This window comes from Equus quagga, chromosome 1 (assembly GCF_021613505.1).
Source record: "Equus quagga isolate Etosha38 chromosome 1, UCLA_HA_Equagga_1.0, whole genome shotgun sequence".
Lineage (NCBI taxonomy): Eukaryota > Metazoa > Chordata > Mammalia > Perissodactyla > Equidae > Equus > Equus quagga.
Window position 1 is genome coordinate 174,203,441 of NC_060267.1, and position 18,259 is coordinate 174,221,699.

Genomic DNA, 18,259 nt, shown 5'->3' on the forward strand with positions numbered 1-18,259 from the left:
TTGTTTTAAAGAAAATTAAGATTACTTGGAATCCCAGCCATAACCATGCATAAAATTAAGGGTATATTTTCTCTTTCCTATTTTTTGAGGAAGATTAGCCCTGAGCTAACATCTGCCACCAGTCCTCCACTTTTTGCTGAGGAAGACTGGCCCTGAGCTAACATCTGTGCCCCTCTTCCTCTACTTTATATGTGGGACTCCTACCACAGCACAGCTTGACAAGTGGTGCCATGTCCGCACCCGGGATCTGAGCCAGTGAACGCCGGGCCACTGAAGTGGAGCGCACAAATTTAACTGCTAAGCCACTGGGACAGGCCCCCAGTGTTTATTTTTGTTTTTGTTTTTGAGGAAGATTAGCCCTGAGCTAACTACTACCAGTCCTCCTCTTTTTTACTGAGGAAGCCTGACCCTGAGCTAACATCCACGCCCATCTTCCTCTCTTTTTTTTAATGTTACTTTTGCTCATTTTTAAAAACAGCATTAGGTTCACAGTTCTAAAGAGGAAACAATAAAAACTCCCACTGCCACCCATTTCAAACCACTCAGTCCAGTTTTGTAAGGTATCTTTAACACATAATTGAGTCCAAACTGCACATGCTGTATTATAGCTTGCTTTTTTGCCTTAACAATATAATCTGTCATAACTGATCTTTTTTATTTGTACACAGCACGTTGTAAAAACAAAGCAGTGAATATATGAGTAAATATGGGAACTTCCACAGAAGAGATGACCCCTATTAATTTGGGGGCTGTCTCCTTCCAGAACTTTTCCTGTAAATTTAGATGTTTTCTTAAAATTTCCAAATATATGCTGAGATATGCAAATATATGTTTTACCTACGTGAAATTCTACTGTATCTATTATGCAGCTACTAGCACGCTCTCTGGCTCAGCTGTCTAACTTGGCGGTATCTCCTGGAGGTTTGTCCACGTCCACACCTCAGTCCGTCTCTCTGTTTTTTAAGGCTGAATCGTGTTCCCTTGTATAGACAAACTATAATTTATCCAACCACGTCCCCAAGGATGAACATTTCAGTTCTTTTCAAATTTTGATAATTATTCCTATTGCTGCTTTTTACCCAGGAGTTAGCGTTTTTTGAGAATTGATCCCCAGAATATGAATTCTTGGGGCAAAGGGTGTGTGTATTCATTGTTGTAAGAGATCATCAGTTCTTCACAAATGCCGTTCCATTAACCCTCTCATCGAGCGTGCGAAAGAATTCGTCCCCATGGAGACCGACATTCACTGGAGATGAAGGATCTTTTTACTTTTTGCCAAGCTGAAGAGTGCCATGTCATTCTTAAATTTGTATTTCTCTCCATCCTAGTTTTCCAGGCATATACATATACACATTTAAAAAAATTGAGAGTCGTGCAGTGCATGGTTCTGGATCCTTGTTTTTTTTCACATTCAGTCACATTAAAAATGTTCACGTTGTCTTTCCCCCGTCATTGCATTGTCTTCAAAAGCTCAGTTGTCAGAGGTGCTGTCTTGTGAACTATTGCAGATCACCCGGAGTGGTCTTCATCTTAGTTTATTGAGGTGCTTAATCTCCAGAGACCCTGGGAATGACAAGTAACAGAAAAGAAAGGGAAGCTAAAGGGTCACCCTCTGCGCGGAATGGACACGGGGTCTTCCAGTAAACAGGAGATGAATTAAAATCTGAATTAGGTGTTTGCTCAGGGCTCATCCCTTAGGTATTTGGCAGGGAGGTGCCTAAGATATCACCAAGAGCTCTTGTTATATGTAGATATTGAATCCTTTATGTGAGATATGAAGAAGCTTCACCTGTTCCATATGGTCCATTATGAAAAACAAAGCATTGTGGTTGGATGGAGGGAGTATGATGTTTCCAGAGCGGTTTAGCATCCGTGAAAACCTCCTGGAGGCAGCGTAGTGGAATGGAAATAGCATTGAACTGGCAAGTCAGAAGAGCCCACTTCAGATTCTAGCTCTTCCCCTGACTGCTGCGTAACCCTGAAGAAGACACTCAACCTCTGGGGTTCCCTGGGGTCTCTGTGGTGAGGGTGACCAGGGTGTGAGTGGGTCTGGAAAGCCTGGTGCAGGACAGGCTAGTAGTGAGAGGCCGATTCTTCTAATAATGGGATGGCTGTTGTGGTATCATAAAAAATAAATATTTGGTCTTTTTCCCAGGTTCCTGGCACCCAGCTCTTAAAATCCTTGCAATCTGCAGAGTGCTAAATGTCTTTTATATGCTAATAAGATGACTGGTAGTTGGAGGCCCCTGGGTAGCTTCAGAATCGGGGCTGGTCTCCAGAAAGACTGAGGCTTGGTCGGAGGGTTGCAAAGTTCAGCCCCACCCCTGACCCCCAGGGAGGGCCGGGGCTGGGGGTGGAGTTCATTCACCAGTGGCCATGATCTAGTCAATTACACCTGTGTAATGCACCTCTACACAAACGTCCCACAGCCAGGTTAGAGAGCCTCCACGTTGCCCACACATTGAGGTGGTAGGAGGATGGCTGCCCGCAGAGAGCCTGCAAGCCCCGAGCCCTTGCCCCATGCCCTGCCCTGTGTGTTTCTTCCATGTGGCTGTTTCTGAGTTTATTCCTTTATTGTAAATCTACTGTAGCATTAAGTAGAGTGTTTTCCAGACTTTTGTGAGCTGTTCTAGCAAATTACCCAACCTGAAAGGGGTGGGGGTTGTGAGAACCCCCCGACTTTGTAGCTAAGTCAGACGGAAGCAAGTAAGCTGGGGACCCGATTCCTGGGACTGGCGTCTGAAGTGGCGCAGTCTTTGGGACTGCGCGCTTAAACCTGTCGAGTCTGACACTGACTCTGGGTAGTCAGCGTCAGAATTGAATTGAATTGTGGAACACCCACCCGGTGTCCAGAGAGTTGGAGAATTGGTGTGAGAAAAAAACCGTACACGTTTGGTGTCGGAAGTGTTGTGAGTAAAAACAGCTGAGCTGTATGTTGCCAGTTCTCCAGGAATGCTCTGACATGCCTTCAGCCAGTTCCATGCCGGGCTTCGTCCCGCACTGGAGAATCCTGTGAACAGACGGACACCATCCCTGCTGCCAGGGGGCTATGGTCAATCCCAGGAGACAGCTGGCCAGCTTGGAATTTCAACATGGTTATTTGCTTATGTGATGATAGTCCTGAGAGGGGTCCTGAAGGAGAAATGCAGGGCGACTCGGGTGTCAGACAGGATGCTGACCTGGACAGGGGAGTTCAAGGGCAGCTTCAATGAGAAAGTGAGCTTTGAACTGGGATCTGTGGCCTGGTCAGGAGACAGAGAGGCGGGACTGGCTGGAAGAAGCAGAGAGGATGGATTGCTGGTATTGCTGGTGGCTGCAGTGAGTTTCTCTGTTCATTCATCCATTCGCTCGTCCTTTCATTCATTCACCCAACAAATGTTGATTGAGCATCTGTCCTGGTTCAGGCAACTCTTATCCTGGTTTGGGGGTGGCCTGGGCCCAGCCAGTGTTTCTTGCTCGGGTCTCTCACATGGTTGTTCAGGCAGTGGCTGGTCTGGAATTGTTCAAAGGTTCTCTCCCTCATGTGTCTGATGCCTGGGCAGGGAAGACTGCCACAGTTGGGGACTACGTGGGCATCCCTGTCTCTGGGGGCCTCACACGTGGTTTATCCAGCGTGGTGGCCTCAGAGCTCCAAAAGCAAGTGGCCCAAGAGAGCGAGCCAGGTGGAATCTGCATAGACTTCTCTGACCCGGCCTTGGGGTCATGCAGCATCATTTCTATCCCATTCTGCTCCTCAAGGCAGTCCCAAAGCCTACTCAGGGGACCCAGAACCCCCTTTTGATGGGAGATGTGACAGAGAATTTGTGGACATGCTTTAAAACCAACACACTCTCATGCTTTGCTTTCCTGGAAATTTCAGCCTTGGCTTCAAACCTACCCCCTGTCCCCGCCAAGGCTCACCAGAGTCCTCCCAAGAATGCAATCGAATGGCCTTGTCTCCTGGCTCCACGATGTCCTCTGGGGTCCTACCTCTGTTCCCTGCCCCTAGCAGCTCCAGAAAGGTACAGTTTTCTCCATCTCGGCTTCTTTCTTATGTGAGCTGGGGTCCCTTATGGATTGGCACTCCAGGCACCTGGCCAGCTGACCCATCTCTTCATTGGGTTGTCAGAGGACACTTGTGGACACAGACCCCGAGTCCTCGAGTAGCAAGGCTCTTCTGTGAGGCTGAGATATGGCCAGGATGGCTGAGGGGTCTAGTGCGGAGGCTAGAGGTGAGGCTGGACTGACAGTGGGGCCTTGTAGGCTGTGGGCAGTGTTTGGTCGTCATCCCAAGAGCATTATGGGAAATTGCCAAAGGGCCAGAATTCTGATGACCACCAGCCAGCAAAATTACAGAAGACAGTCCTTCCGGGAAGAACAAGATTTTGCAGTATGTTTTAAATTAATCTGTTAGAACGCTTTATTTTTCTTAACAAAGACTTTCCGGTATCTTCCTAACTTGAGAAGAGGAGACGTAGATCTCCATGCTGACTGAATCAGTTATAACAAGATCAGTGGTATGGCTGTCTGTGGTTAGTTATCACGAGGTTGGTGGGCAGCCAATCTTCCATAACCAACAGAGTTCACAACACTCTTGCTGAACACAATCTACGAGACACATTCCTACCACTGTGAAGGCCTATGGCACCCAGTGGATACTGCAACAGTTAACAACAAATCGTGCCAACTAACAACGCAACAGACCTTGCGAGATGGCTGTTAAAACAAACCTCTAAATATTACAGGTTAGCTCCATGTCCTATGTAGTAGACAGAAACTCAACTCAGAAACTCAATTTTATGATGATAATACTACAGAATAAGTATTTGCTCATTTAACTTAAATTTGTGGAAACTGGTGTGTAAACAAGGATCACGGCTGCCCCAATGGTTTGCATTTTCAAAGGCCCTTGCATCAGTCAACAGCTTCTTCCCCGACATTTCTTGCTGAGTACCGTCGCCTTGTTTTTTTTTAGAATCCCTAGTAAATTATAGGTAAGTATGACCGGCTCTGGAAAACTTGACAGGGCCTGCCGTGCACTGAGTGAGGAGGGTGTCCCTGTTCCAGGACCTCGACCCTCAGCTTCATGTCCGGTTTCAAGGCAAACATAATATTCCAGGTCCCAGAGTGATTTAAAGATGTAAATGGTCAGAACTCTCCCCAAAATGCTGCCTGATAATAAGCTTGAGGGGTTAGCCCCAATCTGTCCATTTAAATATTCTTAGAAAACTCTTGCTCCAAGGCAAAAAAGGTGATGTTATTGGTATATTTTCAGGTGAGTATCAGACCTAGGAATGGAAAGGGATCAACCATTATTGAGCAATTATGATTCAGATGTTTTATGTCTATTATTTCGTTTAATCTTTATCAAAAGCCTATGTATATGGACAAGTATTACTTAGGATTAGTGTTAAGCTACTATAATAAATAAACCCCCAAATTTCAGTGGCTTAACACAATAGATTGTTTTTCCTTTACAAAACCAGTCCAGTTTAGTTCCAGACAACAGTATCAAGGATGGGGTAAGTGGAAGCGTGGAGCCCCTGCCCTACACACAGATGTGGGAGCCCAGGCTGGTGAGCTCTGCCTTCTACAGTATGTGGCTTCCAAGTTTGCCTTTTGCTTTTGGTAATTTTATTCTTTTAGCACTATACATTCATATTTACTCAACATCAAGTTATATGCTTTTTTTTCATAGTTTTATTGATGTATAATTGACATATAACAGTATATTAGTTTAAGGTATACGACATAATGATTTGATATATGTATATATTGCAAAATGATTACCACAATAAATCTAGTTAACATCTGTCATCATAAATAGTTACAAATTTTTCCTATGATGAGAACTTTTAAGATCTACTCTCTTAGCAACTTTCAAATATACAATACAGTATTGTTAACTGTGGTCACTATGCTGTACATGACATCCCAGAACTTAGTTATTTTATAACCAGAAGTTTGTACCTTTTGATCACCCTCACCCATTTCCCCCACCCCATACCGCCTACCTCTGCCGGCCACCAATCTGTTCTTTGTTTCTGAGTTTGTTTTTTTTAGATTCCACATATAAGTAAGTTCATACGGTATTTATCTTTTTCTAACTTATTTCACTTAGCATAATGCCCTTAAGGTCCATCCATGTTGTCGCAAAAGGCGGGATTTCCTTCTTTTTTGTGGCTGAGTGATAGTCCATTGTATGTGTATAGATATATATCTTACTACATTTTCTTTATCCTTTCATCCACCGTTTGGTACTTAGGTGGTTTCCATGTCTTGGTTCTTGTAAAGGATGCTTCTGTGAACATGGGGGTGCAGATACCTCTTCAAGATAGTGGTTTTGTTTGCTTTGGCTATATGCCCAGAAGTGGAATTGCTGGATCATATGATAGTTCTATTTTTAATTAAAAATTTTTTTTTTTCCTGAGGAAAACTCTTCCTGAGCTAACATCTGTGCCAATCTTCCTCTATTTTTTACTACGTGGGCCACCAGAACAGCATGGCTGCTCACAGAACTGTGTAGGTCCATGCCCGGGAACTGACCCCTGGGCCGCCAAAGTGGAGTGCACTGAACTTAACCACTAGGCCACCAGGGCTGGCCCTATTTTTAATTTCTTGAGGAATCTTCATACTGTTTTCCATAGTGGCTGCACCAATTTACCTTCCAACCAACAGAGCACAAGGGTTCCCTTTTCTCCACATCCTCGTCAACACTTGTTATTTCTTGTCTTTTGGAGAATAGCCATTTTAACAGTTATGAGGTGATATTGAATTGTGGTTTTGATTTGCGCTTTCCTGATCGTTAGTAATGTTGAGCACCTTTTCATGTACCTCTTGGCCTTCTGTATGTCTCCTTTGGAAAAATGGCTATTCAGATCCTCTCCCCATTTTTTAATGGGATTAATTTTTCCTGTTGATTTGTATTAGTTCTTATATATTTTGGATATTAACCCCTTATCAGATATATGATTTGCAAATATTTTCTCCGGTTTGGTAGGTTGCCTTTTCACTTTGTTGATTTTGCTGTGCAGGTTTGTTTTCCTTTGCTGTGCAGAAGCTCTTAAATTTGCTGTAGTCCCTTTTATTTATTTTTGCTTTTATTGCCTTTGCTTTTGGTGTCAGATCCAAAAAATCATCACCAAGACTGAGGTCAAGGAGCCTACTGCCCATGTTTTCTTCTAGAAATTTTATGGTTTCAGGTCTTATGCTCAAATCCTTGATCCGTTCTGAGGTAATTTTTGTGTCTGATGTCAGAGAGTGGCCCAGTTTCACTCTTTTGCACGTGGCTGTCCAGTGTTCCCAACACATTTCCTTATAAGTTCCCAATAAGTTTTCTCTTATTGAAGAGACTGTCCTTTCCCCATTGTATATTCTTGGCTCCTATATAATAAATGAATTGATCATATATGTGTGGGTTTATTTCTGGGCTCCCTGTTTTGTTCCATTGATCTATGTTTCTTTTTATGCCAGACTATTCTGTTTTGATTACTATAGCTTTATAATATAGTTTAAAATCGGGAAGTGTGATACCTCCAGCTTTATTCTTCTTTCTCAAGATTGCTTTGGCTAGTCAGGGTCTTTTGTGGTTCCATACAAATTTTAGGATTGTTTTTTCTATTTCTGTGAAAAATGCCATGGAATTTTGATAGAATCTGTGAATTGCTTTTGGTAGTGTGGACATTTTAACAGTATTAATTCTTCCAATCTGTGAGCATGGAATAGGTCTCTTTATTTGTGTCTTCTTAAATTCCTTTCATCAATATCTTGTAGTTTTCAGCGTACAAATCTTTCATCTCTTTAGTTAAATTTATTCCTAGGTATTTTATTCTTTTTTATACAGTTGTGAATGGGCTTGTTTTCTTCATTTCTCTTTCTGATAGTTTGTTGTCAGTGTATGGACATGCAACTGATTTTTGCGTATTGATTTTCGTATCCTGCAACTTTACTGAATTCATTTATTAGTTCTAACAGTTTTTTTATGGAGTCTTTGGGATTTTCCATGTATGATATGTCATCTGCAAATAGAGACCATTTTACTTCTTCTGTTCTGACTTGGATGCCTTTTATTTCTTCTTCTTGCCTGATTACTCTGGTTAGGACTTCTAGTGCTGTGTTGATGAAAGTGGCGAGAGTGGGCATCCTTGACTTGGTCCTGACCTGAGAGGAGGGGCTTTCAGCTTTTCGCCACTGAGTATGGTGAGTACCAGTGACTTTGAGGCTTGTGTTTCATTGCAGCTCTCACCTGAGCTGAATCAAAGTGTTGGCGTTTGTAGCAGTGTTATTTCCTTACTTTATTGGAAAGCAGCTGGGACTAGAAGGCAATTCCGATTCCTCTGCAAGCTGAATGTCTGTGATTCTGTGTGACAGTGCTCTTAGCTCTATTTTTGCTCTACTTGTCCCTTTACAAGTGCAAAGGAGAAAAAAATTGGTTTTGAGAGCCTATCTGGGGGTCTGAATCAGAGAAGCCTGGGATCTCAGCGCATGCAGGGCTTCTAGAGGCCACCCGTTGGCCCCTCCACAGCGTGCCCAGCAGGCAGCAGAGCACACTTGACCACTTCTGTGGGCAGGAAGGCTCATTCTGTACTGACACTGATGCTACCAGCCTCCCACTGACCCCCCCCCCCGCCCCCCGGCAGTTTTCTAGAAGACGTTGTAAGAGCATGGACTTCCTGCCCACTGGCCCCTGCAGTGATAGTGGTCCACTGAGGACTGGTGCTCCACGCCTCGTCATGATCAAGTCGTGGAGTGAATGGGTCAGCAGAGAGCACAGGGTTTGGGTCAGAGCTACACAGGTGGTGTGCTCCCAGCCTGAAAAAGGCCTCATCAGGTGAAATGCCTTGATCTCTGGCACGCATGAGTACTCCCGACCATGTACCATCCAGAGCAAAATCACATTTCTGTGTGCTATTAACAGAAAATGCAGCTTTCGCAAAGCGTAAGTGGCCTTGGCAACCTGCACTTCCAGGAGTGCTTGATTCCCATGGCCCAGCCCTGATTCTCAGGACCTTCTAAGCTCTTTTTTTTTTGCCTTTAAAAATTTGACTTTTACCGCTCAAACCTTCATCGTACACCACTTGTATCTAGTTTTACCACCCTGCCTATTTAATCCTCTTGTGCTTTCCTTGACATTGTGAGAAACTTTTAATGGACACAGTTTGCTTGCAAAATAGAAACAATCAGCTGTATTTTGAAAGTTGCTTTGCTGTAAATCATGCCAACCGCGTGTTCGTCTTCTGTCGTTGAGGTGCTGATGGTTGATCTTGACATTCTAAAATAGGAATGCCAGCTTCAGACGTAGCTACTTCTAAAACTTAAGAAAGAGCAAAGCAGTAAAGTTGGTTGCAACACAAACTTCTCCCAAAATGTCAGAAAAAAATAACTGAAGAGTATGTAAAAGTGAAAATCCTGGCTTGATGGATTCGTTATTTCAGTCTTTTCTGGTCCTGAGAAATGATCAGCTGCCTTGAGAAGTTCATGGCTCGTGGAGCTGGAAACACCTCAAAGGAGAGCATGGTAGGAAGAGGTAGTTCACAAAGGAAGAAAGAAAACCTTTAATCTTCAGGAATTAAAAAATACTAAATCTGCAGATTATCTGCCTCAAATTCTTTTTGGAAAGAAACGGTAGATAAATAATTCATGTTGCCTATTTAAACACGTGACATACGGAATAAAAGGTCTTGTTGGTAGAATGCGTACAGTCAGTAGGCTGACGGATGCTGCTCTGCCGTTTGTCACTGCTGAATTGTACCTGGGCAAACCAGCATGGATGTTTTTTAAACATATAATTATGACTGTATGTGCTTTGATTGCTAGATCTGAAAAGTGCTGGTACTGTCATCAGATGACAGGGTTTGAGAATAATTTTTTAGAATAATTGTGTTTGTTGTCAGACCTTCTCCAGTTGTGGGTTGTTGCACACATCCCCTTGTCCCCTTGTTCCCAACAGAACTGCTATTCTGTTCAGGCCTCCACCCTCTGCCTCCCAGTGCAGGCCTCCGCCGGTAGGTGAATCCTGGTTGGTTTCACCCAATTGTTGTGACCCTTGCCCGGGGCCAGGGATTGTTTTGGGAGTGGGCATGTGACACAGTTCTGGCCGTTAGACGTTCGGGGAGGTGTGCTGGAGGGTTTCTGGAAAGGCTTCCTTGCTTCCAGTGGAAGTGAACAGGCTGTCCCATCTGCCTCTGCACGTTGCAAGTGTGGCTGCAGTGCCTCGGAGTGTGGTCACTATCTTAAGACCCTTGAGGGAAGCCATCCTAGGGACAGGACAAACACAGAGGATGGCGGAGAACCCAGAGATGGAAAGATGCCGCTTCCTGATGATGCCTAGGAGTTGCTGAATTAACTCCCCTGGAGCTGCTGTTCCTGACCCTGTGACTTGTTAATGTGAGACTGTTGGTGAGTCCCTTTGTGTTAGCTGGGGTTTTCTGTTGCCTGCAGCCAAGCCGTCTTCACAGATACATTAATTATTTAAGATAAAACAAAAAATAAAACTCAGACTGAACAAAGGTTACCACGACCGTGTCTCGTTTATACCATATCTACGAGTGACATTCCGCCTGGTCAGTGGTGAGGTTTTTCTGCCTAATGCATTTCATCATGAATGCGTTTGTGCTTCTTCCTCACCACCTACAGAGGGAGCCCCCACGAGGAGGACCAATGTCTTTTAGTGCTACAGCACTCGTTAGAATATTGGTTTGGCTGCTTTAGCAGAAGTGAAAGAACAGTGACTTAAAAAGTTTGTAAGATTGTTTTTTCTCTCCTAGAACAGTTGGAGCTGGTAGGCACTCAAGGAGATAGGTGGCCTGCCGCATGTTGTCATCTAAGGTTCTTCTCTGTGATCCACTAGGATGTTGACCCACGTGCATCAAGAAAGCTGGCTCACCACCATGCCACTGATTCAGAACGTGGGAAAGGGGAAGAAGGAAGGGCAGAGGGGGATAGGGCAGGTGGCCTCCTTTTGACCTAGACTTGCACACGTTCCTTTCAATCACAGCTCATTGGCCAGAACTTGGTCATATGACAACAGCTAGTTGTAAAGGAGTCTGGGAAATGTTATCTCTAGCTGGGTGGTCATGTATCTGGCTAAAACCTAGTTAGTAAGAAGGAGAGAGTAGACACCGGGGGACAGTTAGAAGTGTCTGCCACATAGTGTGTCCTCGACAGTGACGAGGAAGAACATGACAAGGACAGAGCACTAGGTGCCACTCTCTGATTGTGAAGCAAGGGTTTGAGCCCTGAGGGCCAGGCTACCTGAGCATCCTGGAGCCTTTTGGCAGTTCTGACCTGTCCCAGCCTCTCTTCTGGTCACCCAAGACATTTGAACCAGGTGGTGTTTAAAACCTCTTCAGAGCAAGCCCCGATGGCTTAGCGGTTAAAGTTCAGTGCGCTCCACTTCAGCAACCTGGGTTTAGTTCCCTGGAATGGAACCACACCCAGTTGCCATGCTGTGGCAGTGGCTCACGTAGAAGAACCAGAAGAACTTACAACTGTACTCAACTATGTACTGGGGCTTTGGGGGGAAAAGGAAGGGGAAAAAAAGGAGGAAGATTGGCAATAGATGTTAGCTTAGAGCAAATCTTCCCCTGCAAATAAATAAATACATAAATAAAACTTCTTCAAACTCTGACTTTCTCTGGCATGGTCCCACTAGCATCCTATTTCTAAAGTGAGGGCAGAAACAAGGGGGCAGCAGGGTGAGTACCTCACGTATGGGTGTTGGCTATTGAAACCGTTAAGAGAAGTCACTAACTTTTATTGAGTGCACGTGGAGCCGGATATGGGGCTGTGTCCCTTACACGTACTAACCCCATTAGCCCTTACACAACCTATGAGATGGAGCCTGTGATTGTTCCCATTTCATAGATGGGGAAACTGGGCCTCAGTAAGGGTTGGAGAAGGACTCTAGACCTAACATCTGACCCCTGAGGCCACGCACTTGGCCACGCGTTGTGGGAAGACCTGGGATTTGAGGTGGGACTTGTGGGGTGTGGCCCGATCAGAGCCAGCCCTGAAAGCAGGGTGAATGAGCATTGGGCCTGAGGCTACCCTTTATCCATCTGCAGCATTGATTGGCCCCCTGCTGGTTACCCAAAAGCTAGGCTGTTGCCATTCCTGTCACGTCTGGGCATGACGTTGTATGGGTCACATCACCCCTCACTACCCCAGGGTAGAAGACAAGCTATGCTTCAGGAAAAGAGTGCACAGGTGAGAGAGGAGCCCTGGGAGGGTCCCCTGTGGGACAAAGTGCAGAATGTTCAAGGGGAGGCACACCACATGGCTAGTAGTCCTGAGGAGCAGGGAGGTCTCAGGGCCTGCTCCTGTTCTGTATTTCTGAAGGAGGCTGGCACTGGGAGGAGAGAGCCCTGACCCTAGAAAATGAGGGTCAGTCCATGAAGTGGGCCTGTCCGTCAAGCTGGAAGTGCTTGGTCGCAGGGATCCTGGGATCAAACCTCTTCCTGCTCCACCTGGAGCTCAGTGGCATTGTGCCCTGAAGGGACTCCTGGGAGGGCCTGGGCATCAGTGCGTGTGCAACTCTTGGTTGGTGCCTGGACTAACCCCCTCCTTCCCCTCGCTCCTCTCACTCGAACTATGCAATCCCTCCCCCCCCGCCCCCGAACAGTGGTCTTACTTAGTGCTGTTTCTGTTTTCCTAAAATGCGATTACAAATGCACCAGCTCCAGGGTCCGGCTCCGTGGCCGAGTGGTTAAGTTCGCGCGCTCCGCTGCGGCGGCCCAATGTTCGGATGCTGGGTGCGGACATGGCACCACTCGTCAGGCTACATTGAGGCGGTGTCCCACATCCCACAACTAGAAGGACCTGCAACTAAGATATACAACTGTGTACGGGGGGGGCGGGTTTTGGGGAGATAAAGCAGAAAAAACAAACAAACAAAAAACAAATGCACCAGCTCTAGTCTGCTCTGCAAGCTTAAGCTCTGTCCGAAAGCCTGGCTACCCTCTCTTGGCCTCAGTGTTGTCTCCTCCCCAACCACCCGTCCCAACCCCGCTCCCCGCTCCTCCCAGCCCCCATGGCACTGGTTTCGTATGGCCTGATGGTCTATTTACTCATTGCTCCACTGACCAGACCACGAACTTCCTTTTTTTTTCACTTTTTTTTTTTTTTTACTTTTAATTTCCAACATACACAAAAGCAGAGAGGGTCGTGTGATGCACCCTCAAGGATCCGTCACCTAGCTTCAACAATTGTCAACATTTTGCCAGTCTTGTTTCCTTGATTCCTCCTCAGCGTGCTCCCTCCTCCTAGAATATTTTAAAGCAATTCCTAGATCTCATATCATTTCTCCCATAAACTTTTGTACATTTCAGCTGTGAGCTTCAAGGTGGCAGAAGCTGTGTCCTGTGTCCTGAGCACTTTGGACGGTGCCCGACAACATACTGGCCCTTGGGGAATAGGTTGGTTTGAGTCGACTTTATTGACTGGATGAATGAAGTGGTTTCAACCTTTAGACCCGAGCCTGCAAATTAGCTGAATTCGGATAACTGGGATGTGAATAACTGCTGGGAGCCCACAGCCTCCTTGGTGCCTGTCCCGCTGCCTGGGGTTTCCAGGAGGTTCTGAATCTGTCATTCATTCATCAGACTTTAGGGTTGGTTTATTCTTAGCCAAGCATCTTTGATTTTGCAATTAAACTCTACTTTGAGGTGACCTTGGACAAGGGAAGATTGTTAAGATGTAGCTTTTACCTTTGCTTGGTTCGTATTTAGTTCACAATTGTAAATGAGGTGTTTTTTTTTAAATTATAATGCTGTATTTACTTAGGCCAAAATTATTAGGACCAAAAAAAAAAAAAATCAAAGTATAGAATACATTTTAAAGCATTTTTTTAAATACCATCTTTCTATTCCTGGTAACGGTATTTTAACTACACAAATGAGAGGTAATTGAGTGCACATTTTTCTTTCAAGCAGTCGTGGTCATGTCTGAAACCCTACATTCTGTACACTTTGAAGGGGCCCCTGAGACCACAGTCCCTAGATGTGGCATTTCCAGCTCTTATGAGGTGAAAACCCAGGCCAGGACGTGGGCTCTGGAACTCGCTGGCGTAGGGTGGGAGCTTGTAGAAATGCCTCTGACGTGTTCCTTTTTCCTCTTCATCCAGAAATGGTATTTATCATAATATAATGGCAACTACCTGGTAACTAGTACTTTTTTAAAGAATTTTATTCTAAAATATTTTCTTTCACTGTTCAAATCTGTTGTAAAGCTGAGTTAGCTGAGCTTTCTGTTTGTTTTATTTTTTGCTGTTTCATGAGGAATTCAGAGTTATTCTCTTTCTTGATTAAGGTCTTTTTACCGTGTGGTTTAGCGCAGGGGGCTGAGGCTATACCCAGGAGACGGCTGATGACTGGAAACTTATATGTTCAGCCTATAACATAAGATAGTTGTTTCCACTGAAATGTTTATAGGCATTGGATTTGGTCCTGATGCCGTGTTGAGCCATGAGCATCCGTGCCGTGGAAGGTGATGGGACTTGAAAGGTGTTTGAGGCTTAGATGTGGGGGCTGTGCTGAAGGAGGCTGTGACCCCTCAGCGCCTCACCCTGATGGTGTGGCAGTGAATTCCTGTGGACTTCCCTTTCTGGGTGTGAGTGAGCGGGCTGCAAGGCTTCTGTTGTGGGCCCAGAGTCCTGGCTGTCACTTGGCATGACTTGGACTGGTCTGATGGGGTGTCTGGAGGGGCTGCAGTAGACCCTGGGGGGGGTGTGCCTACAGAGCCCCCATGGAGGGAGGATGCAGGAAGATGGCCAGAAGGGAGCCCAAGGATTGCATGACCTCTTGAGTGGCTGCATGAGCCTCTTCCCTAGGGATGGAAAAAGATAAAGGGGGCTCTGGGAAATGGGGCCGGAGCTGGGGCCACAGAGAGAGCCCATTGGCTGGTAGTCCTTGTCCTCCTAGCATGAGGCCAACAGAGGCTGAGACACATGTTCCAGGCTGGAAAACCTGTGGTGAGGCAGGGACACCACAGCTGAGTCAGCTGCAAGGAAGGCTTGCCGTGGTGGAGGAGCCGGGAACGGGCTGCAGACGTGGCTGCCTGCCCCGACGGCTGGGGCCAGTGAGGAGGGAAGTGGGCAGTGGCCAGGCTTTTGAAGAGGAACCACAGCATGGAGCAGAAGCAGCAGCTCAGGGCAAGGGGTGAGTCGTTGTGTTTAGATGGGGGTGTCTGGGCCTGTCAGGTTCCTCCAGAGCCCGGAGTCAAACACAGAATGTACTGACTCTGTGCCAAGTGCTCTGCATATCATGATCTTTGCTCCTCACCACCTTCTTTCTCTTTCATACTCCTATCCCCACTTTTGTTTAAAGATTGGGATCCTGAAACTCAGAAAACTGAAGCCAGGCAGTTGTCCAGTGTGCACACTGAAAACAGCCGCAGATCAGGGAGCTGACCGCAGAGCTGCCGGTCTCTAAGCCTCCCGCTCTCCACTACACCAGGCCTCCTTTCGGTCTCTTCCACCAAGGAGGTGGCCCCAGTGAGGAAACACCCCAGGGCGGGATCGTGCCCCCAGTGCCCACCCTGGACACGCATGCGTACGCACACACATTGGGGCCCAGCTCCAACTGCAGACACAAACTTCAAATCCACGTGGATTTTGGATTACATCATCATTTTTAGCCATTTAAAAAAATGTAAGAACAAAGCATGACCTTCCTCTCTAAGTTTTCTCGGGAAATTGGCTCCAGAAGAAGGCATGTGTTTTTCCCTGGGCTCAGTGTCGATCTCCCCCACCCAGGGCCATGTGCGCTTTAGGCTGGTCCTAGCACAACTGGAAGTAAGGGGATTCTGACCATTGCTTGGCATTTGGCATTTGGAGGCTGCCAAAGGAGAGTCAGAAGGGGGAGGGCGTAACTACCCAGAGAGTGCCAGGGGCAAGAGTGGGTGTTCCCAGATCCAGGCCTGTGCCATCAAGTGAAAAGCCAGAGATACGCAGAGATGCCAGGAGCCCAAAAACTAAAAGCAGTAAGGCAGTCACGTGATCCCAGCCATCTGGTTCACCCAACATATCCTCAGTGTTTTAAATCTAGAACTAAATATAGCCCATTTCTCCAAAAGCACTCAGCACATTGTGAAATGTAGACAAGATGGAGCTTTGCGCCTGGGGCCTGCAGATGAGGCTGTGCGCCGTAGGCCCTGGCTGAGAATTTCCTGGTAAAGACGCAAGGTATTCCCTCTCTATTGGGTCAGTTAGATGTTGCTTTGTTTCAGACTCTGAAAACTTAGTGGCTTAAAACAGCAACTGTTACATTTGCCTGTGATCTGTGGGTTGGCCATGTACCTCTTTTAGTCTGGGCTGACTCTCCCGATGTCCATCTACTGGTGGTGTGGTGGGGCTGGATGGTGGGGGATGGCCTCGCACACGTGCGTGGTGATTGGCAAGCTGATTGTTGAAAGAGAACCTCAGCCAGGACTGCTTGCCTTGGCTTCTTGTGGTCTCTCCTCCTCCAGCAGCTAGCCTGGGCATCTTCATGTGGTGGTCTCAGTGTTCCAAAGGCAGCAAAGGAGGACAAGCCCCAGTGTGTGAGTACTTTTCAAGCCTCTGCTTGCAGCTCATTTGCTGTTGTCCCATTGGCCAATGCATATACCTTGTCCAAGCTTAGAGTCAGTGTGGGAGGAGACTGCACAAGGCCATGGATACAGAAAGGCAGGAACAAACTGGGGACCATCCCTGCAACAAGTCAATCAGCCTAGGAGCCTGAGATTTAACTCAGGAAGTAACAGTTGTCTCCACCTAATGCCCGTCTGAAGACGTCTCTGAACTGTGTTGTGATTAATCCTCGTATGAAAAGGCAGTGTCAGGCAAAACCATAGGCGGTGTGCTTAGCAGTTTTAGTGGCCTCATCTGCCAATAAGTGTGATGGAAAATCCCCTGAGAGGCTGGAGGCAGGAAGTGGTTGAAGGGCCAGACCTGGCCCGGCACCGGAAGACGGGCTCTCACCTCCTACACCCAAACGCAGAGTGGCCAAGAGGCAGGTCTGGTCTCTGAGATGCTAAAGCAAGACATGCCACAAGGCTCAGAAACCAGGGTGGGTGGTTTCCCAGGGCCAGCAAGTTTGCTTCCCAGGCTCAGAGTGAGAGGCTGAAGACAGCCGGAGCTACAGAGGGAGGGATGTGGACAAGAACATGTGAACGCTCAGTACTCACGTACCTAGAGGAGCCAACCAACAGGTTAAGAAACTCTAGTCCTGTTTCCCGGGAGGAGGGAAGAAACAGCAAAGTGAACTGATAGAAGATGAGCAGGTAATGAAGCTAGTACTGCCATTTTCTTTAGAATGTCTACCATACGCTGGAGATTGTACTTAGCCTTTTAATTTACTCCTCACAACCTCTGGAGGGAATTAGTCCCGATTTACAGATCAGCAAACTGAGTCTCAGAGAGGTTAAGTAACTTGGCCTATGCCACCAAGCTCAATGTTCTGACTCAGATATGTCTGACTCCACGTGCTGTGCCCCTTTCTCTGCACCGCACTGCTGGTGTGGTCCCACAAGAACATCTTTAGGCAGCAAGGACTGCAGAACCCTCCTAACAGTGGAACTCTGAAAGACCCCCAAAGGCCATCTGCCAGGCAGAACTCTTGAAGATGCTCATGTAAAGGGAAAGGAGACCTTCCAAAGACGGCATTGGCCTCAACAGAAGGGGGTAGCATATTCGAGGGTGAGGAAGGCATGAAGAAGAGCCCCAGCATGTTTGTTGTTGGGGGTACAGGGGCCCCCAAAAGGAGACATCGGCTCTGTGCCCTCTCCCCATCCTGTGATCTCATCTCACCCACGCACCCCACTCACGTTCCCCAAATTAAAAGGATCACCCTGTAAGAAGATCATTGATAAAGAAGAATAGATTCAATCAGGAGTGACTGAGATAAGGAGAGGTTCTGAAACCCACAGGCTGTTTAGCCAGGAGGGCTGGCCATCCTCAGGATCTAAGAAGCTGGCATGTGCCAAAGTTAGCTGATTGTGTGTGGATCCATAACTAGAATCAGTGTGTGGACACTGAGGGAGACCCTATAACACATGAGAAAGAACTTTAGAGGCACGGAGATCTTGCTTTGTATCTCGTTACCACAACTTAATAACCTTGCACCCTGGAGTTTGGGTTTCCTGCCTGTGTGTTAGAAACGCAATTGCCTGCCCTGCAGAGCATGAACGGGGTGAGGTCGAGGGCCCCACAGTCAAGGGCAGCTGGCTCCCACTGTGCTCAGTGAGTGGAAACCCGGGGAAAGTTCCTGTTTCCTGGAGGAGCAGAGCAAAGGTTGGAGGCTGCCTG

General features: G+C 46.7%; 1 protein-coding gene across 4 annotated transcripts in view; it reads left to right on the top strand.

Moving 5' to 3' along the window:
- PXYLP1 (2-phosphoxylose phosphatase 1) overlaps positions 1–18,259 on the top strand; it is a 67,649-nt gene that overhangs the window by 12,779 nt on the left and 36,611 nt on the right. Inside the window, exon 1 of one of the 4 annotated variants that reach the window (XM_046675899.1) lies at positions 3,925–4,001. The exons of the other annotated variants lie outside the window; for them this stretch is intronic. The gene's annotated coding sequence lies outside the window, so the exon portion shown is untranslated. Of the gene's footprint in view, positions 1–3,924; positions 4,002–18,259 lie in introns of those variants that run through there. 4 annotated transcript variants of the gene reach the window in all.